The sequence below is a fragment of the Anolis sagrei genome, chromosome 6 (assembly GCF_037176765.1).
Source record: "Anolis sagrei isolate rAnoSag1 chromosome 6, rAnoSag1.mat, whole genome shotgun sequence".
Taxonomy (NCBI): Eukaryota; Metazoa; Chordata; class Lepidosauria; order Squamata; family Dactyloidae; genus Anolis; species Anolis sagrei.
Window position 1 is genome coordinate 111,439,849 of NC_090026.1, and position 27,106 is coordinate 111,466,954.

The 27,106-nt window shown below is 41.7% G+C and overlaps 1 protein-coding gene across 4 annotated transcripts in view; it reads left to right on the forward strand.

Moving 5' to 3' along the window:
- JCAD (junctional cadherin 5 associated) overlaps nt 1-27,106 on the forward strand; it is an 85,539-nt gene that overhangs the window by 25,208 nt on the left and 33,225 nt on the right. For 2 of the 4 annotated variants that reach the window (XM_067470346.1, XM_060782480.2), the window contains exon 1: nt 23,350-23,747. The exons of the other annotated variants lie outside the window; for them this stretch is intronic. The gene's annotated coding sequence lies outside the window, so the exon portion shown is untranslated. Of the gene's footprint in view, nt 1-23,349; nt 23,748-27,106 lie in introns of those variants that run through there. 4 annotated transcript variants of the gene reach the window in all.

Below are 27,106 nucleotides of genomic sequence, written 5' to 3' on the forward strand. Positions count from 1 at the left end.
TTGGGCCAAACTTCCCACACAGAATCCTCCCCCCCCCCAAACAACAGAAAATACCATGTTTTCTTATGGTCTTTGGCAGCCCTTCTGACATCCCCTTATGACCCCCCCCCCCGGGATCACAACCCCCAGGTTGATAAATGCTGCCTTAGATGAATAAGATATGGGAAGGATGGGGGTGTCAATTATGAGCTCCTGGGGGTGGGAGAGAAAGAAGTTAAAATGGGTAAGTAGAACTTCTCAAGCTGCTTGAAACTCATCATCTTATGAGCAATCACCTTTGTATCAGAATAAACATGTTAATGTAAATAGCAGGGCTCTAAGCAGCAGTGGGTGGGTGTGCAGGGGGTGGAATAATGAGCTCTATCTTTCTTGTTCACTTGCTGTCTTCTTGATGGATATCCACCCGCCCAAAGTTCCTATTTGCGCCAGAAGGGAGCCTTTACTGGTACCACTTTTGTAAAAGAATGACACAAATATATTCATATGAATTCAAGTAACCTACAGACTTGTGTGAACCAGTTCTTTAATGCCATAAGTCCCATTCTGATCGAAACAGATAATCTTGATGCCTCCATCCTTGGTGTAAAACTTATTACTTTGACTATTGGAAGTTGCAAGGATTTGCAAAGATAATGCTTTTAAAAAGATGGGCCAATTCAATCAATCCTTCCCCGATCACGATGAAAAAAATACACAAATGATTTTCCCCTTGTCTAGCAGCTCTTACTTAGTAATATTGGTCCGGTGAAAGGTGAAATCCCTATAGAGAAGGATTTGTGAGATTCCATAGGAAACTGGTATTATATGTAACTATTTACTGCTAAGAAAGATCAAGGTTGAAGAGAAGTTGCTGTACTTTTCAGCAATTCACTTCTTGGTGAACTCAAAATGAGTTCCCCCTGCTATGTGCCTGAGGTGTATTTCAGGAAAGTATCAGCTTGTTATGTAATATCAGTCAACTGCAATATAGTATTACTAAATAAGTTAAAATTTTACTGCATCTCCAATAAGTTTGTGAACATTGACTAATAAGATAGATTGCTTTGGTACTTGCCTAGAAAGGGGAGAAAACTTGAGAAACAAGTTTCAGTTCCAGATTCTGGAGGAACAATCCAGTCAAAACTTCTTCATAAAGATCAGCTCAATACATTAAATTGAGCAGCTAGAGCATCATACCCCTCTTGACAGTGGTCCTTCTAGCACATAGAAAGTGTGTGTAGGAATCAAGGAATTCTACCGAATGGATGTTGTGATGCAGAAAGCAATGGGGAACTGCTGAATTTATTGAACAGAGGTGTTGTTGTTGTTCATTCGTTCAGTCGTCTCCGACTCTTCGTGACCTCATGGACCAGCCTACGCCAGAGCTCCCTGTCGGCCGTTACCACCCCCAGCTCCCTCAAGGTCAATCCAGTCACTTCAAGGATGCCATCCATCCATCTTGCCCTTGGTCGGCCCCTCTTCCTTTTGCCTTCCACTTTCCCCAGCATAATTGTCTTCTCTAGGCTTTCCTGTCTCCTCATGATGTGGCCAAAGTACTTCAACTTTGTCTCTAGCATCTTTCCTTCCAGTGAGCAGTCGGGCTTTATTTCCTGGAGGATGGACTGGTTGGATCTTCTCGCAGTCCAAGGCACTCTCAGCACTTTCCTCCAACACCACAGCTCAAAAGCATCGATCTTCCTTCGCTCAGCCTTCCCTAAGGTCCAGCTCTCACATCCGTAGGTTACTACAGGGAATACCATGGCTTTGACTAGGCGGATCTTTGTTGCCAGTCTGATGTCTCTACTCTTCACTATTTTATCGAGACTGGACATTGCTCTCCTCCCAAGAAGTAAGCGTCTTCTGATTTCCTGGCTACAGTCTGCATCTGCAGTAATCTTTGCACCTAGAAATACAAAGTCTGTCACGGCCTCCACGGTTTCTCCCTCTATTTTCCAGTTGTCAATCATTCTTGTTGCCATAGTCTTGGTTTTTTTGACGTTTAGCTGCAACCCGGCTTTTGCGCTTTCTTCTTTCACCTTGATTAGAAGGCTCCTCAGCTCCTCCTCGCTTTCGGCCATCAGAGTGGTGTCATCTGCATATCTGAGGTTGTTAATGTTTCTTCCAGCAATTTTCACCCCAGCTTTGCATTCATCCAGCCCCGCACATCGCATGATGTGTTCTGCATACAAGTTAAAAAGGTGTAGAGGTGTAGAGCTACATTAATGGAAGATGATGCTATTACATATGGAGGAATGAACCCTTCCCCTTCAAACATCTGTACCATGGCCTCCTTGACTCCTCTTGACTTCCCCTTGTGCAGCATTTTCAGAGGCTGGGAGGAGGGGCTGGTCATGAAGTCCACTTATTGCAACCATAGCCCATGCCTACATCTGGATCTAGCTCTGAGAATGGCATCTGAAACAACTAGAAATGCAGCCCTAAGTAGGGGATTTTCAGGGTCATGGATGGACTCAGACACCTCCTTTATTCATTGCATATGGGGTAGGAGATGTGAGGTACCCCCACTTTCTTCCTGTGGTTCTTAGGTTATGGTGTTCCTTTGAAGTCTTCTTTCATAGAAGAGGGAGATCTACTACAACATGTTGTGGAGGTAAGGAGACCAATATAGCACCCTGTTACAGGATTGAGAAGGCTATGGATCTAGGGAATCGAAACTCATCATGTTCTTTTTAAACATTATCTTAATACATGATTTCAGTTTGCTGTAATTCTTGAACATAGATCAATATTATTGACATCATATAATCAGACTGAGGCCGAATGATTGTTTTGTTAAATACTGACTAGAGATAGAAACAAGAGTGAGGGTTTTGGGTTCATTCAGAGCAGGAGTCCTCAGACTTTTTAAGCAGCAGATCCATTCACAGTCCTTCAGACTGTTGGGAGGTCAGACTATAGATTGAAAATAACATGAATGAATTCCAATGCACACCAAGCATATTTGTTATCTCACAAAAAAGAAATGACAATACAATATTTAAAATCAAGAGCAATTTTAACCAACATAAATTTACTAGTATTTCAATATACTGGTAACTTTATGTTGTGCTTTAGCAAAGCAGGTTAACCGCCAGCTGTAGTAAATCTTGCCAACCAAAAGGTTGACAGTTCAAAGCCTGGGTCGGGGTGAGCTCCTGGCCTTTCAGCCCAGCTTCTGCTCACCTAGCAGATCAAAAACAGCAATGTGAGTAGACAAATAGGTACTGCTTTAAAGTGGAAAGGTATTTCAGGCACACATAAGGAAATGCCAGAAAAATGTTGGCGATTTGATCAAGGAGGAAATTTATGAACAAAACCTCTTCGGCAGAGACAGCCAATGTCTTTGGAAGACCGCATCTGGTCTGCAGGCCTCAGATTGGGGACCCCAATCCAGAAAGTTCAAAAGTATTATTTGTGTGGTTGGGCCTTTTGCTATACTTACTATTTTTCCTCCTCCTGAGCCAACCACTTTCCTTCTGCTAAGTATCAGATCTTTATCTCATTTTCTACTTTTTCCCAACTGTTTATTTCTAATGATGTACAAACATAGGTAAAGTAATATAATTCATAAAGGATTGTTCCAGTCCTCTTGGAGACACCTGCTGGTGATGTGGGCTGAACTGTTGGCTGTGGGTGCATCCAATCTCCCTGCTGCTCTTGACTTTTTTTTTCTATTGCTGTGTACTTCTGGTTTCAAATTTTTATGCTATAGACTTTCAAGGGTACCTGCTTTATTTTTTAATTTTGAAGAAACTTCTCCATAGTTCAAATGCTCAACCTGCAAAATAAAACTCTCTTGCAGGTCAGTGCAGTAATTATTTGGCTCATGGTACCTCTGCTTTAGCCTCTCTTCCCTTCCTCCCCTTACGGCTGATAAGATAAGTAGCATTAGGTTTCCAACCTAAAATGACGAAATAGTAAAACAGAAGGGAGGAAACAGAGGGTGAGATATACCATGGAGATATACTAGCTCTCATATAGAGGAGTGTTGTGTTTTTTTTTTCCAAAAAAGCAAGAGAAGCATCATATTGAGTGTGCCCCTTCCTACTGTTTCACCATTTCAATGATTTATCACTAATAACTTGAACTGCTATAATGATGAGGACTTCACACTAGCTAAGTGTTTTTTATATGGAAGAAAATGTTGTATCAGAGGACTTTTTTGATGGTGGTTCAGAAAATGAGGGAGATGATGGGTTTCACAGTGAGGAGTCTGTGAGTGAAAGGAGAGAATTGCAGGCAGATGAGGCCAACGATTTGGATTCCTGTGCTCATTCCCAGGCAAAAGGTAGTGAAAATTCCCTTCAGAAGAGGTCTTGGGTAGATGGGAAGTTTTCCCAGGAAATTAGATTAGGTCTGAGAATGGAAGGAGTGAAAAATAGACAAACTAGATATTCTCCAAGAGAAGACCTTGAAGTCCAGGTGTATTCAGCATGATGTCATGGGTGCCTGGATGGGCTTAAATTAAGTGGTTTGGCTTCAGAGCCTCTCAGAGGAGACAATGTTGCCATAGGAGATGACTCTCCTGTCTTTGCTCTCAACTTCATGATTCAAGTATTCCCAAGATGCCTTTCTTTCCTTGAAGGGTTTACTTTGGAAAGGTTCCTGTTTTCATGGTTATGGATTTCTGTTTGAAGTACTGCTGTGGATTTTTGTTCTCTTGACTTTATGTTCTTTGTCATTTTTGGATTACAGCTATTTTGTATTTTCTATTCTACTGACCCTTTTGGAATTGCCCTCTTCCCCCTTTTATCTGCTTTCTTTAATAAACATTGGTGTGGTGCTGGGTGAGAAGGTGTTTCAGTGCTAGAGAGCAATATAAAATGTAACAACTTGAGAGGAGAAGCAATAAGGAACAACATTCAAATCAGATGATAATATAACACAAATAATTCAAAATGATTTCATCTGGATGATCCTTTGAAATGGGGATTTCTGGTCTGCAGTTCAGTTTCTCAGTCAATGCACTACAAAGGACCTTTAAACTCTGACGCAAAACAATATTTTGTAAATGTTCTGGGAAATAATGGCAGACATGCACAAAAAGACCTCATTCCTATGGGTGCTGCCTCCTGACTTGTCAAGAGAAATTCTTGCATGTAATAATCTTAGATTTCCAACTAAAAGATGTCAGATTTTTTAAAATTCTCACAAAACAATGCACAACCAGTTTCTCCCAAGGTAGTGGATGTATTAGGATGCTGGTGGCTTATTACTGAGTAGTGTTTCTTTTGACTGTGTTGCTGCTCAAGGGTTACTGTAAAGAGGCAGAGTATTTATTTTTTTATCCAGGGACATGTCCTGGGGTACACTGGCATCCACGTCTCCCTGTAGATTTGTAAAAGTAGGCCATTGCCAGCCAGCTGCTGCTAAGGGTGCCCCCTCCTAGTTGGTTGCAAGCACTGTATTATTTATCGCCATGTGACTGACTGTTCTAAACATGAAGACTTTGAACTTGACAGAAGGATAGCATATCACTGCTGTAATTATTGCAAACAACATAATTCAGGAAAGAGGAAAGAAACCATAATTATTTTTCAACAATACAAGTTGCTTTCTTGCTTCCATCTGATGCCAGATCTTAACGAAAATTGCTACTTGGACCTCTTTCATTTGGACCCAAAGACACGTCTGCTCCCTGAAGCAACCTTTGCCAACTCCACAGTGCCTGGTAATTTTAGGAGGGATTATGGTCCCTTAGAAAGAAAAAATGTAATGCCTCTGTAGCAGAATAGCTGTCATTTGCACAGAACAAACTGTGTAACAAGTACACAGGACTACAGAGCTCTTTAATTTTCAGAATTGTTCACTCTCATGTTTGTCCTTTTTATTCTGTTCCCTGTTGTGTACATGTGTGTGCATATTTTATGCAGGACACATTTCTGTACTGGCTGGCAAAGAAGACGCTGAGACTGAGCATGACCCTGCCAAATAATTTCCTTCCCTCCTGAGTTTAAGCTCATGTTCTCCATCAAGTGTATTGACATGAGCATAGTTTGTTTTTCATTGAAAATAATGTGTCTTAAATGTGCTTGCCCATGTTTTTGTTAGCACTCTAAGAATCCAGAACCAAATTCTATGTTACTCATATATTTTTGCAGTAGCAGCAGGAAAACATAAACTACTTGAAGACAAGGGGTTAGATTAAGAATTAGAATGGTTTCAGACAATGCTTTTTATTATGCAATCACTCTCCCTGGTTTCTTCAAACAATTTCAAACAATGATGCCCTTCACCTGTAACGTTCCCTTCTTTTTCTACTGCTTCATCCATGTATTTTCACAAGGCAGAAATCTTTTAAGGAGACTGGTTGTTCTGCTATGGATCAGGTAGTCTTCATGGCCCAACCATAATTGCTTGATCTAAGGAAAGGCCTGTCAGAGCTAGACATGTACAGACTGATGGAATCTGTGGAGAGCCATTTTAGATTTGTTTGTTTGTTTGTGGCATTCTCTCTAGCAGGAAAGCAGCAAGTGTTGCTGTCCACTGAGCCAGACTGACTCTTCAGATCAGGCATCCTCAAACTGTAGCCCTTCAACAGTTTGGGCCTCCAACTCCCAGAATTCTTAACCATTGAACAAGCTGGCTAGGGCATCTGAGATTTGGAGGCCAAAATAGCTGGAGGGCTGGAGTTTTAGGATTCCTTCTCTAAAACAGTGATTTCCAAACATTGGTCTTCCAGATATTTTAGACTTTAGCTCACTAAATTCTCAAGACTTGGCCAAGCTGGCTGGGATTCTAGGAGATGGAGTCTGAAACACTTACAGGACCAAAGATTGGGAACCACTGCTTTACAGAATCAACAATTGAACAATAGGAATATGGCTGCCTAAGCAATCCAGAGACAATCATGTCCAACCACATCAGCCACTTTTTGTTAGGCTTCTCCTGTCTATGGCATTTGCCAGCTAAGCCTTCTGTACTGATGGTAGCGGTCCTGCAGTGGGGATGTAATTTGCTGTGTTGCTCTTTTGCCACTCTGAAGGAGGGAATTCATCTTACCTCATCATATCTCCAGACCTTCCAGAATCCTCCTTAAGCATTCTGTTGCAGCACATACTAGCACCCAAGCAATCCTTCAATATATAGTGTGCATTTCTTTATTTCAAGGAAGAATTTCACTTAATCACAGATTGCACTATCTGTTTCCAATAGTGGGTAGCCAGATGTCTCTGGGAAGCCCACCAGCAGGGTACGGAGACAACATTTTTAACCATTGTTGTCTTCCAACAAATGGCTCTGAGAAGTGGGAAAGTGTTCTGTTGTTTTCCAACAAATTCTTTGGAACCTGGAGGTTCGGTTGGGAGTCAAGATAAATTTAATGCACATATAAAAAGAAGGAGAGAGCCTTTGTAATCCCTGGTATTGTCCTAAACATAGTTCAATGGGAATATTCAACCTTGCTACACAAATGCAAACCGTGACATGCATAGAGCAAAGGTGTCAAACTTTGTGGCCCTCCAGACGTTTGGGACTCCAACTCCCAGAAGACCTAGCCAGCTTGTCCGATGACCAGGAATTCTGGGATCTGAAGTCCAAAACACCAGGAGGACCACAAGTTTGACACCATTGGCATGGAGGCAGAAGCCTTGGTCTCCATGCAATATAATGGAGATAGGACAAGACAGCATAGTACAGCAGGCTTACCGTATTTTTAAATGGAAAGATCTATGTTAGCATCTAAGAGGCCTTACCATCATACAGGACACTTAAACCCAGAATACAGATTACTCAACAACATTGTGGCACGCACATGTTGACTAATCTACTGATGGCAGATCTAATGAAAGAACTGCTCGTGGGAGTAGGCTTGGAACTGCTAAATCATCTAGGCTTTCCTGTAGTCAGAGTACATTTATAGAGAGTGTATTGAAAGATCCCCAAACTGCATGAAATAATGAATAAAGCATATTGTTCGCACAGGGTCTTACCAGAGGGAAAAGTGCAAGAGTTGCTGTTTCATGGGTCTGTAACTGCTTTATCATATGGGCAGAGAAATCTGGCCGTTCTCATATGGCTGCATTTGAAAGCTTTCTGTCAGATCACCCAACCAGATAGCCAAATTCCAGTGAGGGAGCATAGCCAGCAGATCAAACAAACTCGCTGTGTAACTTTCTCAACCATTCATTCCTTTGTGAGGCTCACATATAGGGAAATCATTTTTTCCCTATTTAATCTAGTGAGAAACTTTGACTTAAGGTATTTTCAATAAAGCTGGTTTCCTCATAATATAACCCAAGCTCAGATTTCTAGCTGAACATTAAGCAGAAAGGTGGGGAAATGTTAGATGAATGCTATACAGCCGTTTGCATGTACTTATAAACATGGAATAGAAAGAGACACATGAGCCATTTTGTCAAGTTGTTTTCAATTTATGACAACCCTAATGTGGGAAAGAAGTGGTAAAACTACATCTGAGTATTCCTTGTTTAAGAAAACCCTATGAAAATCATGTGGTTGCCATGAGTCAACAGGTGACCCAAAGGCACATAAATACATAATCTGTGAGAAGCAGGTTGTCTACTGTCATTTCAGATACATGGCAATATTTGTGGAATATTAACCCATACAGATGAATTTATGTAATTGTTTATTTAGAGTGGCATAATTGTTGTGTTGAAGCTTCAGTCAGTCAATAAAGTCACAGCTCAAAGCTTGCAAGACATGACTGGGGTTCTTAGAAGTTTCTTGTTTATAGGGTTGCCATTTGGTTGCAAGATACAGTGAAGACATCTGCCCTTGTACTTTGCAAGTTTGCTGATGAATATGCTTGCCCAGTGTGGAACACATCTCACCACACTAAAACAGTTGATGTGGCTCTTACTGAGATATGCCGCATTATCACAGGATGTCTACACCCTACACAGATGGAGAAATTATACAGTTTAGCCAGTATTGCACTACCTAACATCCATTGGGAAGCAGCAACCTGTAATGAAAGGACCAAGGCATTGACATCTGCAGCCCATCCTCTGTTCAGATATCAGCCAGCAAGCCAATGCCTTAAATCAAGAAATAGCTTTCTAAGATCTACAGAAACAGTTGCAGGAATACCTCAGTAAGCTAGTCCAAAAGTGGCTGGTTAAAATCCAGAACTTTAATCAGTGGCTGATACTAGATGAGAAACTCCCTCCTGGGCACACAGAAAACTGGGCAACTTGGAAGACGCTGAACAGACTGCGCTGTGGTACCACGAGATGCAAAGCTAACCCTAAGAAATGGGGCTACAAAGTGGAGTCCACAACATGTGAGTGTGGAGAAGAGCAAACCACAGACCACTTCCTACAATGCAGTCTGAGCCCTGCCACATGCACAATGAAGGGCTTTCTTACAGCCATTCGAGAGCCATTCAAAGTAGCCAGCTTCTGGTCAAAGGAAATTTAGTATAATGCCAAGTTTTTAACTTTGTGGTTTTTCTATACATTATAACTGTATTCTAAATTCACTGCTGACATAATAAAGAATCCTTATTAATCAAAGTTGACTTAACTGCAAATGACAGCAACAATATTCAATGGTTTAGTGTTCCAGCATCAAGAAAGTATGTGCATGTGTGAACAGGTAACCACAGCCACAATATACACCTAGAATCACAGCTCAGTTTGGATCCTCTTTTGTGCAATCCAGTTGCACATTAAAGTGCTAGATAGATTACAGTGGTGAGAAATCAAGAGATTCACATGCACGTGCAAGCATGTTGTAATGTATGTGTCCTTGTTGAGCAATTCCAAAAACATTCAGATTGAGATAGCTATACTTGGACAAACAGGGCATTTTCATAAACTAGTCGAAACCTGAACAAAGCCCTGATGTATTTACCCACAGTGTGGTTATCTCATATTTATATATGGTAGGTTGGACTGAGCTCTGGAGGCTGGAGTAAATCTCCTGTTTCACCCAACTCATTCTGGGATTACATTTGAAAGCACTGGAATAAACTGTATTTGAGGAGATGACTTTGGAACCGGTGTTCAAACTGCTATGGAAATACATTTTGGCTGTTTCACTCCCTCTGAAGGCTGCCATATTTCATTGCTACCTGGCTAAAAGTTCTGTCACAACCTCTTGGCTGGACTTTATAAAACCAAAATAAACTTTTTGCACTTTTCGGGGCCAGAGAGCAGGAGTCTCCCTCAGCAACATGGGATGAGACATGGAGTCTGACTGGAGGAGGAGCAGATGGGATGGAAAACTTCTCTTCTCTGCGCCTCCTAAAATTAATTCAGCTTCAACTCAAAACTTTTTTACTTAACACCGAATTGTGTCTCCTTTCTTTTTCTGCTTCTGCTAAACAGTGCCCACATACCTTCTGTTGTTAAAAGTTAAGAGTAACATTATTATGAGCAGATCAGTATGATTCACAAACTGTGGAAAGTTAGAAAACCTCTGTAGAAAGAAGGTGGACATCCCACCTCTCCTGCTGTTTGCATCAAAGAAGTTGGCCTTGAATATACCTGTCCATTTGCCTGCTGTGGTATAATTTGTCCAGATTTGAAAGTCCAATAGTATAAAATTAAGTTACATATATGCATAGCCTATGGAAGGTTACTTCTTCTGAAGGAAAAGTAATTGCAAAGATTTTGATTTGTTTTTCCCTTATTTTGAACATGAATAATTAACATAGGTATACATTGTACATGGACTAGTAAATATGTTTTATGTTGCCTTTCTTGTGGTGATTATTTTTGTCCTTCCCTTTCCCAGAATTCATAGAATCATAGAGTTAGAAGAGACCTTGTGGGCTGTCCAGTCCAACCCCCTACCAAGAAACAGGAAAATTGCATTCAAAGCACCCAGATAGCAAACAGATAGCCATCCAGCCTCTGCTTAAAAGCCCCCCAAAAAGTCGCCTCCACCACACTCCAGGGCAGAGAGTTCCACTGCTGAACATCTCTCACAGTTAGGAAGTTCTTTCAAATGTTAAGGTGGAATCTCCTTTCCTGTAGTTTGAAGCCTTTGTTCCATGTCCTAGCCTTCAGGGCAGCAGAAAACAAGCCTGCTCTTTCATCCTTATGACTTCCCCTCACATATTCATACATGTCTCCTCTCAGCCTTCTCTTGTAGAGGCTAAACATGCCCAGTGCTTTAAGCCACTTGTCATAGGGATTGTTCTCCAGACCCTTGATCATTTTAGTCACCCTTCTCTGGACACATCCCAGCTTGTCAACATCACCCCTAAATTGTGATGCCTAGAATTGGACACAGTATTCCAGGTGTGGTCTGACCAAGACAGAATAGAAGGGTAGCATGACTTCCCTGAATCTAGACACTAGACTCCTATTAATGCAGGCCCAAATTTCCATTGGCTTTTTTAGCTGCCACATGACATTGTTGGCTAATGCTTAACTTGTTGTCCACAAGGATCCCAAGATCTTTTTCACATGTACTGCTATTGAGCCAGGCCACCCCATCATGTATCTCTGCATTTCATTTTTTTTTTTGCCTAAGTGGAGTATCTTGCATTTGTCTCTGTTGAACTTCATTTTGTTAGTTTTGGCCCATCTCTCTAGTCTGTTAAGATTGTTTTGAATTCTGCTCCTGTCTTTTGGAGTGATAGCTATTTTTCCCAATTTGGTGTCATCTGCAAACTTGATGATCATGCCTTCTAACCCTTCATCTAAGTCATTAATAAAGATGTTGAACAGGACCGGGCCCAGGACTGTTCCAACCAGGAATTCCATGCTTCCTAGTTGGAAAGTGAAACCAGAAGTGTAAACATTACAATTAATTTAGAAAACCTTGCAGCATGTATGGTATATATAAGCAAAATATACTCAAGCATTCCTTTGCAACTGAATAGTAGATTTTAATATATTATGTTCTTCCAGTGATGATGATGATGATGATGATGATGATGATGATGATGATAATGATAATGATGATGATTTCTTACCAACCTCTTCTCAAGGTTTGAGGTGAGGCACAACAAAATTAAAAACAGAACATTAGATAACATTATGTAATATTAAAATGTATTTCTATGAAATCCATGCATCAAAATACACAGAACAAAGATTAAAATACAGTAAACACAAGACATGAGTTTAAATATAATAGTTAAAAATTGACTAGGTAGGTTTTAACCTTAACCGATGTGCAGTTAACCTCTTATTAAAGCTATCTGCTGCATCTTAATTGAACTACAGAGAACCTGAGAACTCACACAATGTCAGCTTTGATTTAGAGGATCAAATTTTATTTAGCCTAATTGTTAGTCCCTTGTTTAAGGAGTCTCAATGAAGATATCTCTAGAGGAAACAAAAATGCTTTGGTGATACTTTCCTAACCGAATGGTCTCTGGGTATTGCAAGCCACAATGTCTATCATCCACTTCCATTGTGGCCAGTTCAGAGTTTGGGAAAAGCTATTTTAGAGGAAGCAAAAAGTTTCAAAATGGGCGGATTTGTCTTTCATCTGACGTTTGTATCAGTAGGCATCTAGGGACACATTATTATTATTATTATTATTATTATTATTATTATTATTATTATTATTAGGTTTATTTAAGGCCCCTTTCTCTCTCCACAAGGAGACTTGAAGCAGCATTAGATTTGGGCAGTGTCTCAAGCTACTTTTGATTCTTTCTAATCTGTTTATGACAGTCTCTATTTTATCATCGGAGAGATGGAATTACAACCAGAAACGGTTTTTCGATTGCCTTTCTAATTGAATGCCATCAAAGTAGGATGTCCAGTGGTTCAGAGATATGATAGGGGCCTTTTCTGAAAAGTAAAATCTGCTGGAAACATTATCCTCTAATTGTGTGCAAAAACACCTGATTTACTATTACATGATTCAAAAATATTTAGTATAGCTGTGATCAGTCAACTTAACAAAGCTCATGGGAAGAATGTTTTGTGTCCTCTCCCTCCACAGCCACCTGCAAAAACCCATTTTTTTTTTCTGGAAGGTCAAGGAAACTTCCAAAATAAGGTTTGATAATAAATGAAGAAGCTTGGGAAGGAGAAAATGAGATGGGGAAACTTCACTTAAATTAGTTTGGCCTAAGCCCAAAGCCTACTTTGGATAATCCTGTCCTCTCCTTTCAGCACCTTGTACCCATCCTACATTGTCCCATTCCAGGGCTGACCAGAATAGGATAATGTAGGACAACCATTATGTTTTTCTTAGCCACCTTGGACTATTTTAAGGTGGCATATAAGTAAAAGTAAAGGTTTTCCCTTGACATTAAGTCTAGTCATATCTAACTCTGGGATGTGGTGCTCATCTCCATTTCTAAGCTGAAGAGCCGGTGTTGTCTGTAGACACATCCAAGGTCATGTGGCTGGCATGATTGCATGGAGTACCATTGCCTTCCCGCCGAAGCAGTACCTATTGATCTACTCACATTTGCATGTTTTCAAACTCCTAGGTTGGCAGAAGCTGGAGCTAACAGTGGGAGCTCACCCCGCTCCCCGGATTCAAACTGCTGACCTTTTGTTCAGCAAGTTCAGCAGCTTAGCGGTTTAACCTGCTGTGCCACCAGGGGCATATAAGTTTGTAAAATAAATTACATAACACAATGCAATACAAGGCGAGATAAGGAAGCACAGGTTGAACATCCCTAAATAGAATTCTGAAATCTGGAGTGCTCCAATATCCAAAATTGTTCACGTAAATGGCTGAGGTAGTGGCATTCCTGCTTTCTGATGTTTGAATGTATGCAAATTTTGTTTCATGCACAAAATTATTATAACTATTGTATAAAATTGCTTTCTTTCTGTATATATAAGGGGCATATGAAACATAATAAATTGTGTGTGCGGACTTGGATCCAACTAAACAAGTTGCCTCATTATGTACTTATATGCAAAATCCAAAATAATCCAAAATACAAACCACTTGTAATACCAAGTGTTCAGGATAATGGATGTTCAATCTGTGCATAAGATTGTAGATGTACTTAGTAGGCTAACACATTTCTTGAAGGTAGCTAAGCAGATTCATGTGGGAGAGTTCTGGAGTAAATAATCTGAGGACTGCAAGGTTCACTTTGCTTCATATGTGGGGAGCAGTAAATAAACCTATTTAGTATGTCAAACACCCTACTCTCAAAACAATTCCTTACATGGATTCCCTGCCATTTACAAGCCCCAGTGTTTCACAGGTGAAGGAATGTTTTGGAAGCTGGAAAAGCTGTTAAGAAATGTAATCACTGCATGACCGGGGTCAAAAATGCTGCTAAAAAGAAAGCAAAGTGCTACCATGGAGTGCCTCCTGTGCAGCAGTTGCCCCCTCTTTGCACTGTGGCAGTAAAATATTGGGCACTCCTTTGGGCCCAATGAAAAAAAGAGTCACCACATTTTTCTAAACAGGTGGCTAGCCATCTAGGGACACGTTTTGCCCCAAGGGAGAATGACCATTGTGATTTTTAACAGCATATACTGTACAGCAATAGCTCTTGGAAAAATGGCCATGTAAATTAGGAGTGGAGGTTGGGGGAGAACAGTTATACATTTAATCTACATATGTGCTAAGTTAGTTATGGTAGCCTTCAGGCATTCGGTGGTTTCAATGCATGCACTGAAATACAAACCAGGCCCCAAGGGCTACAGCGAAAAACTGTTAAAAGGCTGAAATGAAAAATTAACACACTTAGTAACATCGCAAAGTGAAACCAGATGCATAAGTTCACAAGTATTGTGTAGGCTCCAACCCTGTAACTAACTATTGACCTTAAAGGGATTATTTCTGTGTGTATGTGTGTGTGTGTATGCGTGTATGTATATATATATATATATATATATATATATATATATATATAATCATAGAATCAGAGTTGGAGGAGACCTCATGGGCCATCCAGTCCAACCCCCTGCCAAGAAGCAGGAATATTGCATTCAAAGCAACCCTGACAGATGGCCATCCAGCCCATATATATATATATAGAGAGAGAGAGAGAGAGAGAGAGAGAGAGATACACACACACACATACACGCACAGAGAGAGAGAGCACGTGCGTGCAGAGTCTTGCTTATCCAACATAAACGGGCCAGCAGAATGTTGGATAAGCAAAAATGTTGGATAATAAGGAAAGGTTAAGGAAAAGCCTATTAAACGTCAAATTATGTTATGATCCTACAAATTAGACACCAAAACATCATGTTTTACAACAAATCGACAGAAAAAGCAGTTCACTATATGGTAATGTTATGTAGTAATTACTGTATTTACGAATTTAGCACCAAAACATCACAATGTATTGAAATAGCTGTGGATCTGGGCAGGAGGCAGAAAGTTGGATAATACAGAATGTTGGATGAGTGATGGTTGGATAAGCGAGAATCTACTGTGTGTGTATGTGTGTGTATGTGTGCGTGTGTATGTGTGCATGTGTGCGTGTGTGTATATGTGTATGTGTGTACGTATGTATGTATGTGTATGTGTGTATGTGTATGTATATGTATGTGTGTGTGTGTGTGTGTGTGTGTATGTATATATATATATATATATATATATATATATATATATATATATATATATGGCTATGCCTTACCCTTTATCCCAATTTGGCAGGGATAGTCCCAATTAATCTCCTGGTTTTTTTTTTCAGATGCTTTCAAAATGTCCCAGTTTCTCTCACCTACTTTCTCCCTTTGTAGTTGACTTCAATTACTACACAAAGGGTACACACTGAGGAGGCTGAATCTTGCCTTTCCTAAACAGAATTATGCAAAAAGGAAACTCCTAGCGTGCGGGTTCTTCTTATTAATAACATTGACCACACTCTGGTATTGCTTGACCCAGCATGTTCCAGTTTTCATCTGTGAAATGTTGAAGGGTGTGCTATGCACTGTTAGTACCTCTTATTCCTAGTTGAGCAACTTGCTAGAAGTACATAAACATATACATGTAATTTCCAGAAGTGTTACGTTGTTATCTTTATATTCATTGTTGTTGTCGTCATCATCATCGCCATGCGACTACTAGGCATTTTGTATGTACTCCTCAAATTCTGCCTAAACAGAATTAGTTCTAAAGATATATCGTATGATCAGAAAATAAAGGAATATGTTATGAAGAAGCCCAGTCTATTCTGAACAGGGAGGAAAATAACTGACCCTGGTCAAAGATGGAAAGGGCTAAGAAGTTCGGGTGCCTGTGTTAGGTGGGATCAAGTGCCTTGATCCTTGCTGTGCTTGAAGACAATAGTGGGCTCATCTTTTTTGATTTTTAACAAATCCAGAACTTAACTTGGAATCAAGTGACTCATAAAACTCATGTTGTGTCATAAAACTGAAGGAGGAATGATTTAGCTCCTCATACCAAATTAGAAACCCCAACTTAGGCTTTTACATTCAAGCCAACCCACGTCTCTAAGAGGTATCAGCTGTTTTGCTGTTGTTTTCCAAAGTATCAATTTATTAGATCCAAATATTTACCCTTCTCTGTTGATGCAGGACAAAATAATGGTTTTCCATCCCACTTCTCTGTGATCAGCATTGTTTATTAACTCCTTTTCTTCTTGCTAGCTCCTTTCTTTCTTTTTAAAAAAAGTTTCCTAATTTTGCTGGGAGGAGGGGGGGGAGATAATCTGTTGTGGTAAATGAAGCTTTCTCTATAAATATAACAATGAAAAATGTATTTATTTTATTTTATTTACTGCATTTTTACCCCACTCTGTCTCAACCTCGAAGGGGACTCAGAGCGGCTTCCATATTTGCAACAATTCAACGCCACAATAAACATAAACATACAAATACAATATACATTAAAATCAATAAAAATCATAAAACCATAACAATCAATACATTACATAAACTGTTAAAAGCACTAAGACCCAAAATCATAATCCAAGAAGCCATTCCAATCACATTTCAGTCACTTCATAGTTACCTATTGCACTGTGCTCTCTGAACACTTGGTTTCACAGCCAGGTTTTTAGTTTCTTTCTAAAGGCCGGGAGGGCGCTGATCTAATTTCACTGGGGAGGAAGTTCCACAGCTGAGGGACCACTACTGAGAAGGCCCTGTCCCTTGTCCTCACCAACCACACCTGTGAAGAAGGTAGGACTGAGAGCAGGGCCTCCCCAGAAGACCATAGTGACCATGCTGGTTCATAGAGGGAGATACATTTGGATAAGTAAACTGGGCCAGAACCATTTAGGACTTTATAGGCTAAAGCCAACACTTTGAATTGTGCTTGGTAGCAAATGTATCTGTTGTATCTGATTATGTCCATGTTTGGGCTGGGTTGCTAGTAATACCACTGCATGTGTTTGTAACCATCTTACCCAGATTGATATGACATAATGATATTGCCATTAATAAAAAATACATGTGGTTTAACAATTGGAGGTCTGGGAGATCAGGGTTTGAATCCCCTCTTGGCTGTGGAAACACAGTGGGTGACCCTAGGCCAGTCACATTCTCTCTGCCTGAAAGAAAGGCAAGCCCACTCTGAAGAAATCTTACTGAGAAAATACTGAGAAAGGTTCGCACTGGCTTACCAGACATCCTGAATTTTAAGGGATAGTCCTGTATTTGAATAAAACACCCTGTGTCCCGTAGCATTCTTTCCCGGAACGTCAATTGTCCCGTATTTCCACTACATCATATTTATTTATTTATTTGCTTTATTTCTATACCGCGTTTCTCAGCCTAATTAGGCGACTCAATGCAGTTTACACAATGTAAGCTGAAAGTAGTTTGAAGACATACAACAATACAATTTTTCCCATTAGGTGTATGGAAATCAGGTAGGTAGGATTGAAATGAGTTGGTGCCAATGCAACAATGCCAATATTGATGTGGCCTTTTCCACATGTGATTCCGCTCCTTATGCCAGGCCTGGAACAATTGCCCCTGTGCCCTCCCTTCTTTTAAAAAACTTCTGTCATTACCTTCCATTAGGTTTTTGGTTTCTGGGAAGTCCTAGGGGGAAAATCCCTGAAGTGACAGGATTGCTAGTGTCATGTTGTCAGGGCTCTGCCTTATTTAGGTAAAGATGAATCAAACTCCCAGTTTTATCAAACAGTTTAATTAAAACAGCACTTACTTGCTGGCTGTTTTAATAGACCAAAACATAAAACATAAAGATAGCAAAAACAACTCCGTAGTCAAAAGGGTCCAGTCCAGTGGTCAAATGCCGAGAGTTCAATAAACAAAGTCCAGGGTTCAAGAGTCTATACCGTAGTCAAAAGCCAGTCCAAAGGTCTAGGATTCCAAGATTACAGGAGACAGGTCAGAATACCGAAAAATCCAACAGACCTGGGGGAAAAACCAGCAGCATCCATCATCAAAATATAACATACTTTTCTCCCAAAGATCAGTCTCAAGGTTAGCTCCTTAAATCCAGTAACACCCAGCTGCAATCCATCTCCTGCACACCTCCACCCCTAATTGCTTTCACCCATGAACTCCCACTTACAGATTACCAAACCCTCTAGAACTAATACTCACATTAACCCTTTCATCACCAACCACCATCAACTGCAGAACAAATGAGAGCTAGGTTATCTTGGGTAGTATCCCAAAGTGGGTTAAATATGTAAATGCAACCTTTCTTTCTTCCCTTGCTATACTGTAATGCTTGATATATAGTACGTTTTCCAGAGAAGTTAAGGTAGATGGCCTTTCTTTCTCCTTGGGTACACAATGACATTTGTGTCTCATCCAAGAAAGATCTGCAAATATTTGTTCAACAACCAGCTGCATAAATTCTGGTATAAATATAACTTCATAAATGCAATCCCTGTTCATAAATTCTGTTGTTGCTAAAACTAGTCATGGTGGGGCAAGTTGCGTCTTGTTCCAGGATGTATGAGGCAGAGGCTTGAGTCTTCCTCTGCATTGTTTTTCTAAGAGAATAGATGCATGCCTGCTTGGGCTCCCGAAAGCCAGCTGTTTGTGCAGGAAGTTTTCGAAAAATACAGCTGTTACTGATGAAAATCAGATCTAACTGGGACATATGACTGCTCTTTTATATTGAGACACCCTAACATTGAGGGCTATATTATCCTAATACAAGTCTAAGCTTTCTGATGAAGCTTTCTATGGAGCAAAATTGGTGTGTCCAGCTGGCAGGAAACCCATCAAGCCTCTGCCAGAGAATTTGCTCTTGGTCCACGTAGATAACATAGATGAAGATGCCAAACAGAGGGCAGAGGCTCTGCTAATAGGAAATGAATCCACCAAAGACAGGAAACAAAAAAAATACAGGAAAGTAGAAGGCAGTGGTATTATGGGATGGGGAAATAACATTCTGTTTCAATTAGTGGCCAGCCAGATGCCATTGGAAAGTTGACAATTGGGGCCCAAAAACAATAGTCCCCTGGTACCTAGAAACATTACTTTTTTGGGACTACATCCTCCAGCATCCCTCAGCAATGTGGCCAGTAGCTCTGTTGGTTGGAGGGTTCTGGAAATTGAAGTATTTATTTTGATTAATGACAAATTATTAACTATTTTGATGTCATCACCATTGACTTCAAAGTTATGTATATCACGTGTGGCCTATTGATTTCAATTAGTGGGCTCCTGGTGATGCCCATATATATACAGTCACTATTGTGTTGCCTGAAGAATGTGTTGGCCTCATAAAATTATCCAAGTTACTCTCCTGCTTTGTTTCTTGTTCATAGACCATGTCCACCCCAGATCCAGAAACCATGTCCAACTGTCCCCACAGTTGTGACACCATGCTTACATCTAGAACACATGGCACTCCTAAAACACAGCCAATACAAGGGAAGTTTACATATCACACTGCTAAGGGGCAGTCTGCTGAACTTTGGGGAACGCTTTTCTAAATACCTAGAGGTTGGACCTGATTGGATGTCTTGGCAGGACATCTGGTATTTTGATCAGGCCCATCAGCCAATCAATTCAAACTGAAGGTTTAAACTGATTGGCTCCCTGGCACTCTGCAGGCTGACCTGAGAGCAGGCAAAGAACAGCGAAGCATGGCTTAGCTTTGTGCTGACCTGCAAAACATTGCCAGGTAAGTCAAGTGGTGACATTATCATCCTAGGTGCTTTTGCCATGAAACCAACCTGTTAATCCTAACTGGAATTAATGGATAGTGAATTCATGCATATGTAGATGTGACTGATTCAACTGACTTGCTGTTATTGGGAATGGAATTTAGGCCAAAGTATGTTAGGTTGTTACCTCCTGAAGGTTCCTGCCATAATGGAAAAAGCTGTTTGACATTAGAACAGCCTGCTTCAATGGTGGGTTCAGGATAAATGACCACATCTCAGTAATGGTGGGCAAAGAATTGAGTGGATGGACATCAACTTCCCTTTCAATTTTAAGATTCCATGACTCTGCTGCATGTGAGACCCACAACTTGAAAAAAGTTACTCTTTTGGACAAGGAAAAGGTAAATTTTCAGTCTAGTTGTGTCTGACTCTGGGGGGTGATGTTCATCTCCATTTTTAATTCAAAGAAGCCTCCAAGGTCATGTGGCCGGGATGACTACATGGAGCACCGTTACTTTCCCACCGAAGCAGTACCTATTGATCTACTCATATTTAAATGTTTTTGAACTGCTAGGTTGGCAGAAACTGGGACTCACCCTGCTCCCCGGATTTGAACTGCAGCTCAGCGCTTTAACCCACTGTGCCACTGGGGGCTCTGGTGGACTACAATTCTCCAAATTCCCCAGCTAGCACTACATTCTAGCAGATGTAATGCAAGACCTCTTTCACATTGTCATATAATCGCAATTATTAAAGCAGATAATCCACATTGTCTGCTTTGAACTGATTATATGAGTCTACAATGTCAGATAATCCAGTTCAAAACAGATAATCTGGATTTTATATGGCAATGTAGAAAGGGTCCAAAAAGCAACATCTGAATTTCTAGTAATAATAGGTATTATTCCAATGAGGTAAAACAGTATTCCATGGTATAACACGGTCACCTTATTTTTGCTCACAGTTTGAGCATGTCCATCTCAAAAGTCAGTAAGAATCCTATGGGAACATATCCCTTCAATCTCATATTTTGCAGAATATTCTGATTCATTTATACTTTCACATTTCCACTCTGTTCAATGTATCTTATCTGTGACAGTAGGCAGCCTTGACATCCCATAACATTTGCCTTGAATTTTGGTTCACAAACCTTATAGTTCTGGCATGGGCAAACTTCAGCCCTCCAGGTGTTTTGGATTTTAACTCCCACAATTCCTAACACCCAGTTTTAATGCACCAACAGGCTGCACTCTTCAGGATTATATGAAAAGCAGAATATGCAAGCAAATCTGTATTGATGCAGTGATGACAGAAGCTGCTCCCATCCAACAGTCAAAGAGCTTCAGTTTACTTTAGAAGTGTCCATTGTAAATATGACTCACCTGAGACATTTCTTTAATTTTTTTAAATCCATGAGATTTGGTGTTAATCACCAAGCTAGAAAAAAAGACAACAGTGTAAGTGCATTAAAAGTAACTGAAGAGAGGCATTCTGGTGTTGTAAACATATGCACCCCATATGTGTACACACTTGTGTCTGCGTGTAATTGGACTCCACCTGATAATACATAAAACCATCCTTCCCTGAAGAATGTTGGAAGCGGGTTGTTTAATCTGTCACCTTGGATGCGGCTCAGTTTTATCCTTGGCAATGGCAGAAAGCAGAAATCAAAGCATGTGGCTTCTTTTCAGTTCTGTTTGTTATTGGCTCCAATAAATATATATTTTCACTTATTAACTGTTCTTCTGTAGTACAGGATAAACTTGGGAGAAATGCAGTGTTTTGCTTTTAAACCACACACATGCAAGTTTACATGTATTTTTCTTTTTTCCAAGCATTGTTTCTGATTAGATTACAGCCACAACTGGAAGGATCAGGGTTGCCAACTTTTAATTGTGTGTCTGTAACTATGTTTTCAACAGGATCTTGCTTTATAGCAATAACAAGTGGGTGGGGTGCATATTGTTATTGAACTAAGAAAAAGTTCCTCTGCTGATTCCCCAGCAAAAATATCCTCCTGAACAAATAACTGTGGGCCCTTGGTATCTACTGGTGTATGATTTCCAGACTACTGAATCTGTGGATATGAAGGGCCAACTCCTTACCATTCTCCAGGTTTCAGTGTCAAATACTGTTGTGCCATCTCAATTCTGAGTCAATAAGGATGCTTTTGAATGGCTACGTAGTTTTCATTTTGTTTCAAAATTGCAGTGGAATGGGTGGGAGTTGAAGTCCAAAACACCTGAGTGATTGTCACTTGTTGGGTTGGTAGGTGTCTTGTGGCCAAACTTGGTGTCAATTCATACAGTGGTTTTTGAGTTCTGTTAATCCCACAAATGAGCATCACATTTTTATTTATATAGATAGATAACTTGCACCTTGAATTCAGCCCGGAAACTTGTTGGAAGCCAGTGGAGCTGCTTCAGCAGAGGCATGGTATGTTTTTTGTAGGCAAAGATAAAGGTTTCCCCTGACATTAAGTCCAGTTGTGTCCGACTCTGGGGGTTGGTGCTCGTCTCCATTTCTAAGCTGAAGAGCCGGCGTTGTCCATAGACTCCTCCAAGGTCATGTGGCCAGCATGACTGCATGGATCGCTGTTACCCAGGGCCGTAGCCAGAAAAAAAATCGGTGTTGAAACCTACCTCCTAGTTCACGCTGAAGCAAAGAGCATAGCAGGGGGCAGAGCAGCCTTCAATAGCCTGCAGCTCCGTCCCCGTCAACCATCTCCACCAAGTCTGGCCTCCTTAATGAGAGCATTCAACACTCCCCCCCCCCCCCCAACTTGGTTGCTTCGCTACATCGGCTATTGCTGCAAGTAATGACAGTGTTAATAAATTGTCGATATTTGCTTGAGATAGTGCTAGCATGGGGATTTGGTTAACCAGTTAAAATTCATGAGTAAACCAGATTTTTTTAACCTGAAAAATTTTGGGGGGAGGGGTTGAACCCCTTCCCCCCCCCCTACAGGCCTGCTGTTACCTTCCCGCCAGAGCGGTACCTATCTATCTACTCACATCTGCATGTTTTCAAACTGCTAGGTTGGCAGAAGCTGGGGCTGAGAGTGGGAGCTCATGCCGCTCCCTGGATTCAAACCTGCAACCTTTCAGTCAACAAGTTTAGCAACTCAGCGGTTTAACCCACTGTGCCACTGGGGGCTCCTTATGTTCTCTGTAGTTAGCTCCTATTAGTAATCTGGCAGCCAGCCTTTGCACTAGCTGCAGTTTTGGAACTATCTTCAAAGGCAGCCCCACGTAGAGTGCATTACAGTAGTCTATTCTGGTCTAAGGTGTGGACCACCAAGTCAGGCTGTAACTTGAGTAATGATGGGAGTTGAAGTCCAGAACACCTGGAGAGAGGGCCGAAGTTTGTCCATGCCTGGTTTGTCGCCTTCTCTGCCGACGCTGCCTCCTCCCAGGATCCATGGCTTTGAGCCTGGGCAGGGCAAGCGGGCTGTGTCTGCATTCAGTCTCCAGTGGGGATGGGGAAGCCCAAGGCTGGCGGCAATTACCCTTTCTCTCATGAGCCGGAGTTTGGCTTCCTCTCGAAAGAAGGCGGAGAAAGGAGCCCGAGGCAAGCGGCAAGGTGCTCCGGGAGGAGAAGGCGGGTCCGGGGAAAGGAAAGGAGAGGAGAGGCTTGGGAAACTTGCCCCGAGAGCCAGCCAGTCGGCAGCGCCGGAGAAGAGGAGAGGAGAGGAGAGAGGAGAGGCGCGCAGAAGGCAGAGGCGGCGGCGCGCAGCATCTCTCCTCCTTCCTTCCTCCCTTCTTTCCTTCCTCCTGCTCAGCCCGGAGGCTCCCCATTGCCGGGCTGCTCGATCCATAGGCCACCATGGGTGCCGATCCGCAGGGTAAGTCCTCCTCTCCCTCTAAGGCTTCCCTCCGACTCGCATCAGCTCCCAGCCCGGCCTCTCCGACGCGGTGCCAAAGTTTCAGCTGCGTTTCCAGAGCCGCAGAAAACCATCCATCGAATCCATGGCTTTTTCTGGCTCTGGCTCCCTTCCACTCCCCGGAATGAACTGCCAGGGCTCAGATGACGTGGGATCCTGGGAGTTGTAGTTTTTTCAAGGTCTTCAGCCTTCGAAAAGTGGAGGTGCCTCCCCAAACGATAACCCCGAAGGTTCCCTAGCGCTGAGCCATGCCAGTTCAAGTGGTGCCCAGCTGCCTTATTTCTACAGTCCAAGAATGGAACCCTGTCCCGCTCCTGGCTTGGCAATATCTTTCCGAAATGACATCCCAGAAAGCAAACTTTGATTTTTGTCTTGTTTATGTAAGCTGTTTTATCATTGTATCTAATGGGACTTTGGTATCCACAGGGGTCCAGGCACAAATTCGGGCAAATGCCCAGGGCTCAGTGTAGTTTGCTCAAATGTGGGGGTCTTGTGTCTTTCTGTTGCCAGCTGGCCAATTTTTTACCAAGTCCAACATCTTCAAGCACCTTCCCAACAACAACATGCTTTTCAGGGGAAATCAGCAGAGCATCTTTTTCTTAAAGGGTAACGGTTTCCCCTTGACATTAAATCTAGTTGAGTCCGACTCTGGGGGGTGGTGCCGATCTCAATTTCTAAGCAGAGGAGCCAGCATTGTCCATAGACACCTCCAAGGTCATGTAGCTGGCATGACAACATGGAGCGCCGTTATCTTCTCGCAGGAGCAGTACCTATTGATCTACTCACATTTGCATGTTTTCAAACTGCAAGGTTGGCAGAAGCTGGGGCTAACAGTGGGAGCAGATTCAATGCCCACATTCATCCCACAGATTCAATGCCCACATTCGATGGAAACATTCAGTGCCCAAGTAAAGTAAAGATAAAGGTTTTCCCTAATATTAAGTTAGGTTAGCAGAAGCTGGGGCTCTGCTGCTCTGCTATCTGGATTTGAACCACTGACCCTTCAGTCAGCAAGTTCAGCAGCTCAGCAGTTTAACCTGCTGCTCCACTGGGGGCTCTTTTTCTTAGTTAAATAATAATACGCATCCCACCAACCTGTAATTGCTGTAAAGCAGTGGTTCCCAACCTGTGACCCGTCGTCCGCAAGAATGAAAGTACGGTCCATGGCCTCACTATTACTACATTGTTGCCTCGAAACCACATGGTGATGAGAGCGACTGGTCTCGCAAAACCCTCTTATAGTGCCAAGGCAATGGGGATGTTGGGAGGGGAGAACCTGACTACCCACAAAATATTACTCCTACCACATCGGCCCTAGATTATTAAATATGGTTTTCTGTGGGCAAGCAGATGACAACTACTGGATGGCATGGAGCCCCCAGTGGCGCAGTGGGTTAAACCCTTGTGCCGGCAGGACTGAAGACCAACAGGTTGGAGGTTCGAATCCGGGGAGAGCATGGATGAGCTCCCTCTATCAGCTCCAGCTCTCCATGTGGGGACATGAGAGAAGCCCCCCACAAGGATGATAAAACATCCACACACAAAAAAGCATCCCGGTGTCCCCTGGGCAATGTCCCTGCAGACGACCAGTTCTCTCACACCAGAAGCAACTTGGAGTTTCTGTAGTCACTCCTGACACACACACACAAATCCAAAACAAAACATGACATTATAAAAAAGGATGGTATATCTTCTGTATCAGAAACTAGAGCTGATGTGGTTTATCCAATGCAATTTTCTGAATCAGCACCCCAAATAGCCAAACTGAATCTAAAGTTGACCAAAAACTGATTCGTAACCCTTCTGGTACTAATGTTGAAGAGCGGTCCCTGGTCAAAAAAAGATTGGGAACCACTGCTGTAAATCAAGGTCTATTGGAGGCATAGTTGCAGACACCTAATGAAAAGTTGGTAATTCTACTCAGTTCAATCTGACCAGAGAGAAATAAGAAGATACATGTGAACTTGGGTTTGTGCAGTGTAAAAAATATTGCCCTCCCAAAAAGCCAGGTTGCCCAGCTCTACATTTCTGACTAGCAGTGGATTTTGCTTGCGCTGGATTGCTTTCCTGTGGTGTGTGTGGATGAAACCAGAGCTTTGTCCACATGGAGGACTGAGGGGTTTTCAGCCATAATCTAGTACCTGACAGTGTAGCTTGAAGGATGTGCAGAGTGCTCCCGTCCCAAAGACTCACAAAAAGCTCTCTGCAGATACTTTTGGATTTTTCTGTTGTGCAAGAAATGTATTACCTTACACAAAGGAGAAAAGGTATGCCTGCAGTTAAGTCAGAAAATGGACTGTTGGAAATTGTTCCTCATCTGGGAGCACTCTTTGGTTCCAAGCAGAATTTGGTTTCCTGCTTGAATGAGCTTGCCTTAATAGACATTGTTGGAGAATCCATCTTGGTATGGTCCAAGCATTTGTCTTTCTAGTAATACCATTTTCCAGGGTTTGTTTCTGCCTTGAGAGAGGCAACACCTCAGGTGCCAGAAGCTAGAGCAGGCATGGGCAAACCTGAGCCCTCTGGGTGTTTTGGACTTCAACTCCCACCATTCCTAACAGCCTCAGGCCCTTTCCTTTCCCCCATCAGCCGCTTAAGTGGCTGAGGGGGGAAAGGAAGGGGCCTGAGGCTGTTAGGAATGGTGGGAGTTGAAGTCCAAAACACCCAGAGGACCCAAGTTTGCCTAGCCTGAGGTAGAGGAAAGAACAATGACAGCTTCCCACTAGTTCCTTGTGGACTTTACAGATGTTTCCGGTGATCCCACAACTTGCCTTGTTTTTCCCGCCAAAAAAACTTAACTGTTATCTTCGGTGTTCTGAAAGATAGTCCCATGGCTAGTGTTGGTATACATTTCGATTTCCAATCCTGCCCTATATATGTGGTATGTCAGACAGAAAAATGTTGTGGAGTGGCCCTGCTCTTTTCCTAAGGTTGCGGGAAGTAGGCTAAAATTATACAGGAAATTTCCCATTTCAGAATCTCAGGACATTAATGAAAAGGTTAAAATATTGTTTGATATGTGCCTTCAAATCATTTCCCTTCAAATTATTTCTCTTTATTCTAAGACCAACTTTTCATGAGATTTTCTTGGTAGGATATGTCTTCTTGTTTATATTTATACTGCAACAGAGGTTGGCCATAGATTCACACTGGAAGACCTAAAGATCCCTAAAGAAGTGTTCTCTTCGGTTAAAAAAAAAGTGTTTTTATGCATTGTTTCTGAATTTTTACTGCATCCTGTTCTCCTAAACCCAATCAGTGTGGAGAGCTGACTGTAGCTGTGAATTGGACCATAACTCTTAAAGCTACATGACATAATT